Source organism: Pygocentrus nattereri, chromosome 12 (genome assembly GCF_015220715.1).
Source record: "Pygocentrus nattereri isolate fPygNat1 chromosome 12, fPygNat1.pri, whole genome shotgun sequence".
Lineage (NCBI taxonomy): Eukaryota > Metazoa > Chordata > Actinopteri > Characiformes > Serrasalmidae > Pygocentrus > Pygocentrus nattereri.
The window spans coordinates 21,605,012-21,618,235 of NC_051222.1; the positions used below are offsets into that span (position 1 = coordinate 21,605,012).

General features: G+C 38.2%; 1 protein-coding gene across 7 annotated transcripts in view; it reads right to left on the reverse strand.

Moving 5' to 3' along the window:
- sh3pxd2aa (SH3 and PX domains 2Aa) overlaps positions 1 to 13,224 on the reverse strand; it is a 158,535-nt gene that overhangs the window by 26,762 nt on the left and 118,549 nt on the right. The gene's annotated exons all lie outside the window — the stretch shown is intronic.

The window sequence follows — 13,224 nt, forward strand, 5'->3', positions numbered from 1 at the left end:
CAGATGGACTACAGTCTGTAACTGTAGAACTATAAAGTGCACGTATAGTAAGTGGAGCGGATAAAATGGACAATGAGCGTAGAAACAAGGAGGTGGTTACAATGTTATGCCTGACTGGAGTATGTATAGCATTGTGACATTAAATCATTGGGAGTATAAAAATCTGATCTCACAACAATTTAATTCAATTACAATTGTTTAGAAAACGAGAAATGAAATCTCAAATTTCAGCGCTCTGTACTGAACTGTAAAACCTTTGTAATTGTGAAACTGTAAACTGTAATTTTGTAAATGTAAACTGTAAAACTGCAACACACAAGGAAAAAAATGGAAAACTTGGGTGACTTACAAGCTTCTAATGCACATGGTTACACTAAGCCTAGTGTGAGAAATGAAAGTACACCACCTAGCACATAACAGAACATTTACAAAGGGCACTAGTGAAAATTAGCTAATGGTTACTTAAAAGTAGAGGTGTGCAATATGATGATATTTATGGTTATTATGGTAAATTATGTCACAATATACTTTTCTAAGCATATTGTGGATGTTGTAAGTGCTTAAAGAATAAATGCATGTATCATTGCAAAGAGAGCATAATGAGCCCTGTTTATTTAGATTTAGTGCAGTGTAGTTTGCACAGGCAATAAAAATCACTGTATTTATATTTTTAGATAGAATTGTTTAAGCTGGTTCTTTTTTGGCTGTTTCAACTTATCAAACCTCCCAAAAACTAAATGACACATGTAGTGTATCGAAAAATGTGCAACCCATACTTACAACTGATCTTAAATTTAACCATTCGAATTGATAATTTTGGTATGTTTGGTATGTCAAACTGATATTTTTTTGGTATGATCATTTTGGTATGTATTATTTACAGAAATATAATACAAAGGAGTGGATTATAGAAAGTTTTATTACTGTCTTGGATTTTTACATTTTCCAGGCAATTTTATTTAGCACAAAAATGTGCATTACTTTACTAAACATTATTATCAGTTCTGAACTTCCAAAATCAATATAGCTGAATTTCCCTCTCCACGTCAATGCTTTGCGAATGCATTTTTGCACTCCTAAAAACAATGAGTAGAAAGGGGACAATGTTTGTGTACCACTCCACTGGGGTATGCCTGTGGTATAGAGAAGTGCTTTGAGGTGGATATTGTGCATCTGTGCTTCAAGCATCGCTCTGTTGGAAGAAGAGGCTGTTTACAAACACAGCCAAAGCAACAGGCAAACACTGTATGGAACTCTGGAGGTTACTCATTGACATTGTACACAGATTCACTCTCACTCTCTCTGTAGTGAGTCTGTTGAGTTTTGGGAGCTTTGTTTATAACTGGAAGCACTTAAGGCATTTCCTGTGTAACATTTGGGATCAATGAGGCCCGCTGCTGCCATAAATATCAAGCTGATTGTTCAGTTTGTGTTTGTGTGCAAGTTCTGTTCCACTAAATGCACAATTCAACAACGTCAGACAACCTGATTTACATTTCTTGACAGAGAGTGTGTACAGCCAGAAATATGTTTCTTGCCCCTACTTTAACCCCAATTTGCTCCCAAAACTTCACAATGAGAATTGATTTGCCAGTTCAGGAACTCAAAGCTTTAGCCTTCCGATGATGCTCGGGACTGACTGGGGGCATATATTTTCAAACATCAAGCTTTTTATGACTCAAAAAGTCCTGTACTGAAACAATCAGCCATTTGACCAAATGAGTGATTCAGGCAACAGCCAATGAGAGAGCTAGGAGAGGAAAAAAAAATCATGAAGAGATGTATATGCACACTGTGTGTGCTGTGAAATACAGAGAGAAGCTACTTGTTGAATACAAAAGTTCCTTTATATTGTTTATAATGCAGGGATCAGAAGTTCAAAGCATTCTCTTTGCAACCTCACATCAGCTGCTATTTAGTAATGAAATGCATCTCCATTTCTCATATATGATTCCCATCTGTGTTTGCTAAGCTTCTTGTGTGTATAAGCCTAGTCAAGTTTCAGCAGTTTCAAAGATATTGATATTATCTGTTTTTGAAATCTGTCAGTATTTTATAGTCTAAATAAATAAATAAAAAATAAAACATACGGTATGCAAAATGTTATGGCACATTTTTCTATGTTTTATTATTTCCCATATGTAAAACTTACAATGTAAAATTTGCAGAGAAATATATAAATTTGTTCCCTGTAGAGGATGTGTTCTCTCATTTTAACTAAATCAACAAAATGTAATTTTACTAGGGATTTTCATTCTTTTGTGTATGACTATAAATTCTTATATATTGTAACTGCAGTATATTAAAAACACACTGATTGATCAACAGTTAACATACTTAAAGACTGCCTGCATTAATTTTGACCAAAATAATACATTTTGTTGGTTTGCATGAATATCCACAGAAATACTGGTGTGGAACTATGATTGAACACTAAGTCATTCGCTCATTTACATTACACTGGCTTTTTGTGACATCAGTACTGACAAGACCACGACCATGAAAATTAATAATGATGAACGCATATTGTGCAGCACTATTGTGTGTAGTTTATTGCAGCCTTTTGAGAAATACATTTCCACAATAAATCTAAGATGAATGGAAAATGATAGCAAATGAAGGACAAAGTTAAAGTTGGCAAATCAGGCGATGCAAGCCAAGTCAATGTCAGGAGGATCTATTTAGAGAGCACACATCTGTTCAAAAGAAAAATGTGCAAAATCAATCTCTTCTCAACATTTTTCTGTGATACGTGATACGCATGTTTGTTGCTGCGGCAGGACAGTGACCCTGACTTCTAAAACTAGCCTCTTCACTATACAGTGCACTATACAGCATGTTTCAGGAAAAGTAAAAGTACACCACCATTAGCCTGACATTAACGTACAGAAAATCTCATAAGGCAAAGGTCCTAGTCCTCAATACTTCTATATAACAATTCATAAATGGTTCTTGGCTTGGATGTACCTTTGCATTATGTATATTTTTCTGAAGACCCCCTGGTGGCCGTTCTGCCAGTAGAATGGAAGTCAATTTGGATATTTTAAATGGTTCACACCTCTTCACAAAGAGCCATGGCTAGATGAAATAGCACAACAGCAGCTTCACTGGTTTTTAAAATCAAGTACAATTTCCATTCAAAAATAGCTCTTAAATACAATAAAACACTTCTATAAATGCTGAATTGCTTGCTCACTCACAAATATGTAAAACAATTTGCTTTAGGTTTTGTAAATCACACACATTTCCACTGAAATATATTTCCATCAACATTACTGTAGTACAAAAAAAATGTAATGAGGGACCTACAAAATGGGCAAAAATGGTTTATCCATTGGAAGTTTCTTCAAGGAATCAAAAGGGGATCTTCTTTTGCTCTATTTGGCACAGAAGCTACCACAAGGCCTTTTGCAGAATGCTGAGCAACCCACATAACATTTTACGCAATCACAAATTCTGTTCCATATGGTGTTTTTTAAAGTGCTCTTAAACCTGCAGTGTAGGCAATAGTGATTAGGAGACCATTTTGAATACGTCAGTAACGGGGTAATGGCAAACTGATGTCATCAACTGGTGCCTAAACTGTCATCTTGAGGACAGGTTTATGTACACTCTGCGGCAGGTCATCAAGTGTACTAACGTAGCCCACACAACTGCAGTAGATTCCAATAGTGAAATCAGCCTGAACCCTTCCCTTCTATGAGGTGTCAAAAAAATTGAAATGTAAACGTAATTCAAATGAACTTCATCAGTACAACCACATATGCACGCTGACAGTTGGAAACTACTGGAAAGTCCACTAACATGGAAACTATAGCGTCATGTGGCAGTACTATTGGGAAAAAAGAGAGTTTCTTTTTACAGCTCTACAAAGTTTGGTTTGTAATTATGACTTATTCCAATCTAGACCAACACTGTGTTATAGAGAGCATGTTCAGATCCCTCTAGAGTTCAAGTTAGAATTTTAAGTTATATTCTCTCTATATATATAATATATATAATATACTCTATATACTCTATATTATATACTCTTCAGTGAACAAGAGTTATGAAACATCAATACCAAAGTCAGCATGGAGTCTGCCTGCAAACATGCAACCATAAATCCATGTACAGATTAACTACCTGCAGATTTATAATACCTAATGCGTGTTTGCCATGGACGTAATAATAAGGGTCCTATCCTCTGAGGAACCACCAAGTTGAATGTCGATTAAGATTGAGAATGAAAAAGAGCCACATTTCTACTCAACTGAACCCCAAGGCTACGACCAGCCAACAGTTCAACACAGAAGTACAGTATTTAGATAGAAATCAACTTAATTCCAGCCACAACTCTGCAGGAGTACAAGTGCCCAATTGACACCCATACCACCCTGTTTGAGAGCACTGGGTGTATGTAAGACAGACCCTGCTTGAATGGGAGACTGTCTACCTGCCTGGTCCCACTGGGTGCCTTCTACGGCTAACACAGAGGGCCAATTCAGATCAAAATGCTGAACGGCGGGTACTGTTAGCTGTGTTGCTGTCACAAAGGCACTATTCACCTACCCAAGCTAGCAGCTAAATATCTTCAGTGAATCTTCTGCATAAATTTCGAGATAAAAACGTGGTAGTAACCAGGTGCCAACACTGCTAGGTGCCAACATTTTAGACACCACAAATGTAGAGCCTGCGGAATGAAGGGCCACTTGCCTTTGAGTTTTTTTTTCTTTGTTCCCTTTTAACAAATCACCAGAGCTTTTCAATTTCCACCCATTCACCAATATCCACATTTGATAACAAAACAACTACATGTCAGCTTCCTGCACAAGATCCTGAACCTTTTTGGGTGGACACAGAACTAACTGCATCAAATTGCACAGATTTCACCAACTGTAGCATTACTGCTGCCACTCACAGGATTTCTTTATAGCCTGTTATAATGGTTGGGTTATTAAAATGTGGCTTTGCTGCCAGTGGAAGAGCTGACAGTAAAAATGAATTATATAATGATGATAACTTAAAAAATAAACAAAGAATAAAATTAAAGTAGAAGAAAGAATTTATGTGGTTGGAGGGTAAGTTCTGTCGAGCATGTTGTCTGTTTCTGTTAGGAATGGGTGATAGGACTGATTTTCATAAAAAATGATATTTTAAAAGCTTTTGCGCTAGTGCTACTAAACTGCCACATAAACTGTTTAGGAAAATAACAAATGACCTGCCATTACAAAGCATTCACTGGATCTCATGTAGCTGTCTGAACCTCTGTTTGTGTGAGAAGCAGAGGAAGATGGTGGAAGGAAAAGTAGATTCCTTGAGTAATAGTTGCGATTAATTTATCATTTACCTTTTAAGCACTCACTGGGTCCCACAGACCAAGCATGAACAAACTAAAATACAAGCAGATAAACAAAAATTGGCTATAAACAGTCGCTGTATTCTACTGGGGTACTCACCATTCTTTCAGCTATGGAACACCTGATGGTCAGCCTGATTTTAATGCATATGTACACTGCAGTAATCGAGCTGGCTCCTATTAAAAATTTTATGTAGCATCGCAGTCCATCTGTTTCAAACCCAGTGTGAAAAGTGGCATTAACGTGCTAGTTTTTAAAACATTCAGGCTCAGGGTGAATAAGCATTAACTCACACAATATCTACTGCAGAGTTACTGCAGCTATCTTAACTACACTGTGAAAAAATGATTCCTTCACATCTGTTTTTGGTTTGACAGATACAATGTGGATGTGGGGGACACCTGTCAGCAACATGCTTCTGTATATATAGGATAAACATGTTTTCTATACTTCTGGTCACAAACTCTTAATTTAGCCACAAGTTTCATTGCCTTGTTAGCTCGAATGGACAATGCAAATGTTTATATCGGTCCATCCTTGATAGTAGCTAAATAAACTGGAGCTAGAGGTCTTATGAAGCTTCTCCAGCTCCCTGCCAGCTCCAGCAAAGCATATTTGCTACGTGCTAATGTGAAAAACTCAAGTTAGCACTAGCAGCTGAGGTACTGAGCTGAATTCTGTTAACCAATTCCAGCACCTCTGTTTGAGAACACATTGAATCAATAAACGCAAAGGATCTAAGCTTGACCTGAGATGACGGGAAAGAGTAGACTTGGAAAAAAACTCTCTTCCTGACAGATATTGAGGCTGCTTCTAAAAGTAAACTACATGTGTTGCTGCAAATATAACAGTTGATGGAGAAAACCCTTGAAAGCTCGTTAGAGCGAACAGCACCATGCCAACTAATTTGCCATCAGCTTGTTAAGTGGGTCTAGACATTGTAATGTATTTCTGTCAAAGCTAAGGCATTCCTAGCACTCCTTTGATGCTGAGGTTGATGAACAGTCAGTCAGAGTAAGAGATATCAAGATCCACTTGAGACAAAAAACAGATAAGAGAATCATCTCTATTCAAGAACAGACAGGTCTAGCTGTCAAAGCTGTTTTTCTTGGAAATTCTGAGAAGATCCAAGAATGATTTTGTGATGATGGAGCTTAACTTGTGGTGGAAACCAGCTAATAAATCCTGGCATTATGGTGAGCTTTTGAAAGATATTTTAAAGGCGAGCTGCACATGTCAACCATATGGCTATTTATCTAATACTCACACCATGAAAATAGTTCAGAGGTTTTTGAGTATGTTTAAAAAAATAAATTCTATAGACTAACTGGATAAACGCAAACATTTCGTCAGATAAACATCACTGAATAATTCAAATGGTCACTCAGTCATTCAGAGTGGTTTAAAGCCTCTAAAAGCTCCTTCACAAAATGTCATTACACAAAGGATGATGAATGCATAGGCTGATAGGCTTGTGACTTGTTGATTGCATTTGAAAGGGAGAGTTTTTGTGTCTTGTCTGCACTAAATGATGGGCTTCTGTGGGCCTATGTGTTAAAGGGGAATGCTACTGATGTGTCTTGTTTCAGGATAATTTTTTTTAAGGATTGTTTACCGATCTTCTCCCCAGTTTAATAATATTCGGTTCTATCTCCCAATCACATGATGCCACCAGCGCTAGGAGTGCGAAGGCAAGCCACCACATTTTTTGGAACTGCTGCTAATATAATGGTATTGGACAGCTGAAAATGCTTGGAGGAGAACACTAACTGCTGATTCTGTTATGTTAGCTAACAGATGCCTGCAATGGCTAGCAACATGCTGAGTGTTGAGGGGGGGGGGAAAGAGGGCCATCCTACCCACCCAAAGAGAGTGGGGCCAGTTGTGCTCTCTTGGGCTCCTGGCCAAGGATGGCTGTAGCATCACCAGGGCTCGAACTCGCATTCTCCTGCTAATAGGGCCAACACTTAGAGCACAGCACCACTCTGGAACCTTCAAAATAGTTTTGTGATAAGATTTTAGCCTAAAACATGTTTTAAAAACACACCCATGGAGATATATGGAAGGTGTTGTAATGCTAGATAGTACCCAAAGAAAACATTTTTCAGATCTACCACTACTTTACCATCATCAATATTACATTTAAAAATTCAGGAGATGCGTGTCGTCTTCGCATAGTAAATAAAATGGTTCTATTTGCATTGTGAACATTGTGACCCCTGGTTTCTATCACCAGCACTGTAAAGAAATCTGAGTTGGTACATTTCTCTGCAATGAAGTGACTTTGTTTACTACTCAATGTAACGCGAAGCGATGAGGAAGCAGACGCACGTGCTGAGAAAAGCAAGACTTATTCAGGGCAATTCCAAAATCATGGTCGAGACAGTCCAGGGTCATAGAGCCAACACGTAGAGAACGGGGAACAGACATAACATAAGAAACACAGGATCCAAACAACCCACTTCGAACAGTACATACAATGCAATACAAAGACCAACAAGAAACTCAGCAAAACACAGGGCTTAAATACAAACAGGGATAACAAGGGACAGGTGGAAAACAGGTGGAAACAATTAGGGGCAGAGTCACGAAACAAGGGGGGCACGACAGTGAAGTAAACACAACACGAGCACATGGACAGGACTGGGAGGGGCCACTTGTGACACTCAATCATTAAACTATGCATACATTTTGAAAAATCACTGAAGCTCCCCTTTAACACATGGGCTCACACAAGCCCATCATTTAGCCAATGTTAATGCTGCCGACAGAAACAAAAACTCTTTCTGAAAGGTCTTTCTGAGGATCTGCTTAAGTCAAACTGCATCAAGTAGCAAGTAGTACCCATGCTGAACTTCGACTAAAAAGAAAACCACTCTGTATCAGCCTGTCCACAAAAGCAAATGGAACACCATAATGCTGACATGCTGTCAGGTCGTTCTGCAGGTGGCAAAGTGGATTTGAGACCAAAGGTTGAGTGCAAACAGTGTTTTTCTTCATGACTTGTGGAACAGTGGAAAAACGAATGTCACTCCAGACTTAGACAACAGCTGTTCAAAAACTACACGTCCGCATGCTACACAGTGATCGCTGGCTAATTGGAAGCACACTGAAAGCCATCTGAAAACACAGACACAAAGTCAGAGCAAGAGAAAAAATACCTACCTACAAGAGCTCATTTCCTGTTTGAATCTACTCCACAGGTGGAGAGAACTTTCATAGTTTTACAAACATGCTTGCTTTTTACAGTCTAAGCACTTTTTGATGTTTGAAAAAAAAGTCTTGTTCAGTTGTAAGTTTGCATGAACAGCGTGAACTTTTCTCAAGCAGCAGCAAATAAAAACAGCCTCTGGCAGGTGGTCAAGAAAAGCACCTGAAGAGGCCAAAAGAATGTGACTCATTGACTTTTGTAGCAGATGTTAGACTTGATTTGTGTTGACTTGATTGTGTACAGTTCAGTCAGCAAAGCTAATGTTGCTAATACTGAATGAAAGCGAAAAGCTACCATTTAGTTTGCAAACAACATTTGACTTGCATTCTTTTTAATGTGTTTTTTTGTTTAAAAAATTAGTTTGTGGCCCAAAACTAATGAAAAATTCATGAATTTTCAACTTTTTTTAGATTATGTTCTTTATGTATGAAATAAATGCAACAACAGCACTAAGATATTTCTTACTAACTACTAAGAAGAGCAGATAAAATGGCAGAAATAGCCATCTTTCTGTGTCAGTTAAGGGGAAAATCTGTCCCTAGATCAGAGCAGATGGGCAGCTTAAGTCTGAGGGTCAGCAAGGAATGGGTAGATAACAGATTATCCTTAGAAGAGTTATTACTCGTAAGTTATCTGTTTTGCAATGCTATTAAAAATGATGCCACACCATAAGCTACACTTACTTTATTGAAGCTGAGTCTGCAGTACTGACATTTTCAGTTCATTTTGATGCCAATAAATCACAAAAACATGGCAAAATTGTAAAACAAGATTTTTTTTTCTTTCCTATCATTGAATACAAATCATAATAAAATATTTCCTCTTCTCCTTACGACACATGTGGTATTGATTGAAAGTTTAGAATCGACACTTTCAACAGAATTTCTCAACTTTTTTTAATAAGTTACAAGAGAGAATAATTAATTAAGAGAAGAATTAATATCAAATAAAATGCTTTTGTTATCACCAGCCATAACTGCAGCTTCTAAGGGTGAAATAACCAGTCAGATTTCACCCCCTCAAAGAGAGCAAATAAGGCTGCCAAAAACACAATGCTAATTGTATCAACTATGCCCATCAAGAGACTGGTACAGAAGGGGAGAGAGCGAGAGAGAGAGAGAGAGAGAGAGAGAGAGAGAGAGAGGAGAAAGGACAGCATGGTGGAGAGAGTAGTCAGATGTTTGGCCTGAACTTCAAAGCACCAGTCTTCCACACACATCCAAAAGACAGAGAAAAAAAACAAGAATAAAAAAAACTTTTTCTTTCACTTTCTTATTTTAGTGCACGAGACACCATCAAAAGCATATAAGAAACACTACACAGGAGTTTTTTTGCAGTTCATCTGAACACACTCAGCAGATTTTTATCTCAAACATCTGTTTAATTCTCTTGAGTTGTTGTTCTCTGGCTGTGAAAAAAACAACATATCTGCAGAGGAGATGTGGAGTACACAGGATTAAGACTCTCTTCCAAAATTGACATCCTCTGACACAGAACAGACATGTTAAGCACAGTCCACAAACAAACAGGAGGAGAGGAGGGACATGTGAAAGAAAGAAAGAAAGAAAGAAAGAAAGAAAGAAAGAAAGAAAGAAAGAAAGAAAGAAAGAAAGAAAGAACGAACGAAAGAAAGAAAGAAGGGAAAGATTTTGAAAGACCATTGTGCAGGAAGCTTTAAAATAAGACCAGATGGGTTTTGGAGTGGTGCAACTGGCTAAAATGACTGGATCCCATCAGTGTGACCCACTGAGAGTTCCACTGCGACAACCACAGCTGGACACAGTTGTCCCCGTTCTCACTGGATATGAAAGATGGCTTATTACAAAACAATTCTTAACAGTTCCAGATCTGAAATCTGAGCCACGGTTGAAGCCATTGTACAATATTCAATATACACAGAATCAACATGAGTTGACTTCTGGACTGAATTAGTATTAAAAAAAATATATCACTTGGCAGGCATAGCCTGCTGTTTACTAACTGGCAGATACATTGTTTAATGATTTTAATAGCAGATTAAACTACTGAACATTTGTTTATCATGTTGTGTTTTTATATTAGCAAAAGGCCTTTTGAAGCCATTTTACAGTAACAGTGCATTCAGATAATGTCATGTGAGCGGCTGCTGCAAAGATGTGGTGACTGGCTACATGTGTCGCAGAGGAAGCATGTGTTAGCCCTCACTCTGTCGTGCAACAGTTAGTAGGGGAAAGATGTCAGGTGACTGAAGAGGAAGAAATCAATGCAAAAATTATTATTCAACTTACCATTTCCCTCGTGTTATTTATGATAATTTACTACTCCAACTATGTTAGCTTGCAGTATTTTGTGTGTATATATAATATACAGTTGCTCAGTGACCTATGGTTGAGATTGGTCTAACCAATGAGATTGGCTAACTGACCATTGATAAAGGGCTAACACAAATTGTGCATCAACAGATGAGTTTCGAGTTGTACACAAACATAGAGGCTTCTAATAAAGTGAGAAAATGAAAAGAAAAAGAAAAAAAAATATGCCTCCAAAACCGTCACCATCACCACAAACAGTACTTCATCTTGCTTTCATCTTTGAGAAAAGGAGAAAATCAAGCTCCACTCTTATTTCACATCTGAAAACATCCACAGGTGTTTCTGTCCATCCTTCCACTGTGAGAAGACAATTCAACACTGTGAGTCTGACAGGATGTGTAGCTATCATGAAACACGTTTTCAGCGTTTTTTTTCTAATGGTGAAAAATTAATAACTCATACTTAATCATCATGATGATTTTGAATGGAAATTCATGATACATGAACATTGGTCTCTGACACTTTTCACAGTATGGTATATACTTGCACTTACTGAGATGCCAAATTTATTTTTTAAGAATGAAAAGTTTCTTATTGTATATGTGTGATTTCATTCACATTCAGCATAACGCATATGTGTATCTGCATACAACTACTTTGACATTTAAGTTCACAAAGAGTTCATAAAGTGTAGTAACTAACAACAAAACATTGAAGGCTGTGCATTAGTAATCCACAGTATAAGACGTCCCAATCACTTGATGCTTAAAACTGTGCTTTAACAATAAGACTATACTTAGAATTTTGGATATAATTCAGACCTTGGTTGGTATACAAAGAGAATATTGAAAAGTGCTGTTTTAGCTTTTCATCATACCATGAATATGCCTGCCACACGCAGATAGTTATCTGATTCCAAAAAAGCACTTCTACCTTGAAATGCTGTGTGAGCACAGCCCCTAAAATGAGCTTTTGCAACAATGTGGACTGCTTGATTATGGCAGGTTGTGCTACAGTGTGCTTAGCAGATACAACAGACGATCCATCAACAAGATTCTGGGGAAATACTTCTTGTTAGGATGCATTTAAGAGCCAAACCAAGATCTCACTGAATGATGAGACATGTTCTTGAGTCTTTAGAACGCATGCTGTCCAGAACTTGTCCTGTATCAATGTATGCCTGATAATTCATGTCATAATACTCCACAGCTTTCTGGAGAGATCCAACACAACTAAAAGCCAAAGGGAGTCAACAACTGAGCCTTCTGGGCTGCAAAACAATTACTCAATATAACTGTCATCTTTGACACATGAAAATATCACTTATTCTACAAATACTCCAAGATGTAATATATCTATAGCTTAGATCACTGGTGAGACACTTCAAAGTATTTTCATAAATCCGGTAGAGTTTCTGGAGGGTTATTCGATCTTTGTGCACCTTTTTTCACCTCGGATGTCAGAATGTCAAATTTTATGCTAAGCCGCTGTGTTTATGGGGTCTGTATAATTTGAAGAAACCGGAGGAGGCACACTGGGCCTCTCTGGTCAGAGCTTCAAAGGCTGTTGGTGCTAGTTACTCTTTCATGCTGATCTGAGGCCAGTTTCAGGGTTATTCACACATTAGTTATGGTCAGAAATTTGGAAAGAGGAAACGACGAGAAGCTGATCCTAGATCTGCAGCTTCTTCAGAGAGCTTCATAGAGCCAAGGCTGAGGGTTCGGTTACAGCTGTGGTTGTGTTTCAAATGTAAGGTGATATCAAAGAGAAAGAGGCAAGGAGTGGGGCCATGTTGACTAAACATTATGCACCACAGGGTTCCCCTTAACCAAAGCCCAGTAGTCCAGCACTGGAGAAGGCCAGAACTGACTCTGTTGCAAAAATCTAGAGAATAAAATCATGCTGTGTCTACTGAATGTAAATCTACTGAAAGTGCATGCAAGGAGACATTTGACTGAAAGTTAAATTATACACTGGTCCCACCAATGAAGTTAGCAGTTGTGGAAAATCGCGGTTTATCTGGCCAGAATGAACTTCCATCGTAAGTATAAAAGCCAACACATACCGACACTTTTGTATGCCAATCAACTGTTCCAGTTAGTCGATCAATCAAAACGTCAGTGGTGCTCCAAGGTGCAACTTTCCCTTTCACCGCACTTGCTCACTGAAATATCCAGTTTGGCATGGGAACCTTGGCTTCAGGTCCTTTGGCCAAAATTTAGTCTGGTTCTTTCAGTCTGCAGTCAACCGGATCTCCAGTTGGACTGAGTCCAAGTCAAATGCAGCCTATTCAGGATTAGGAGCTGCTCACTCAGGAGGACGTGTGGGTTAGTAGGGGTAACCGTCTGGGATGAATGGACCCAGGAGAGAAGTGGAAAAAGGA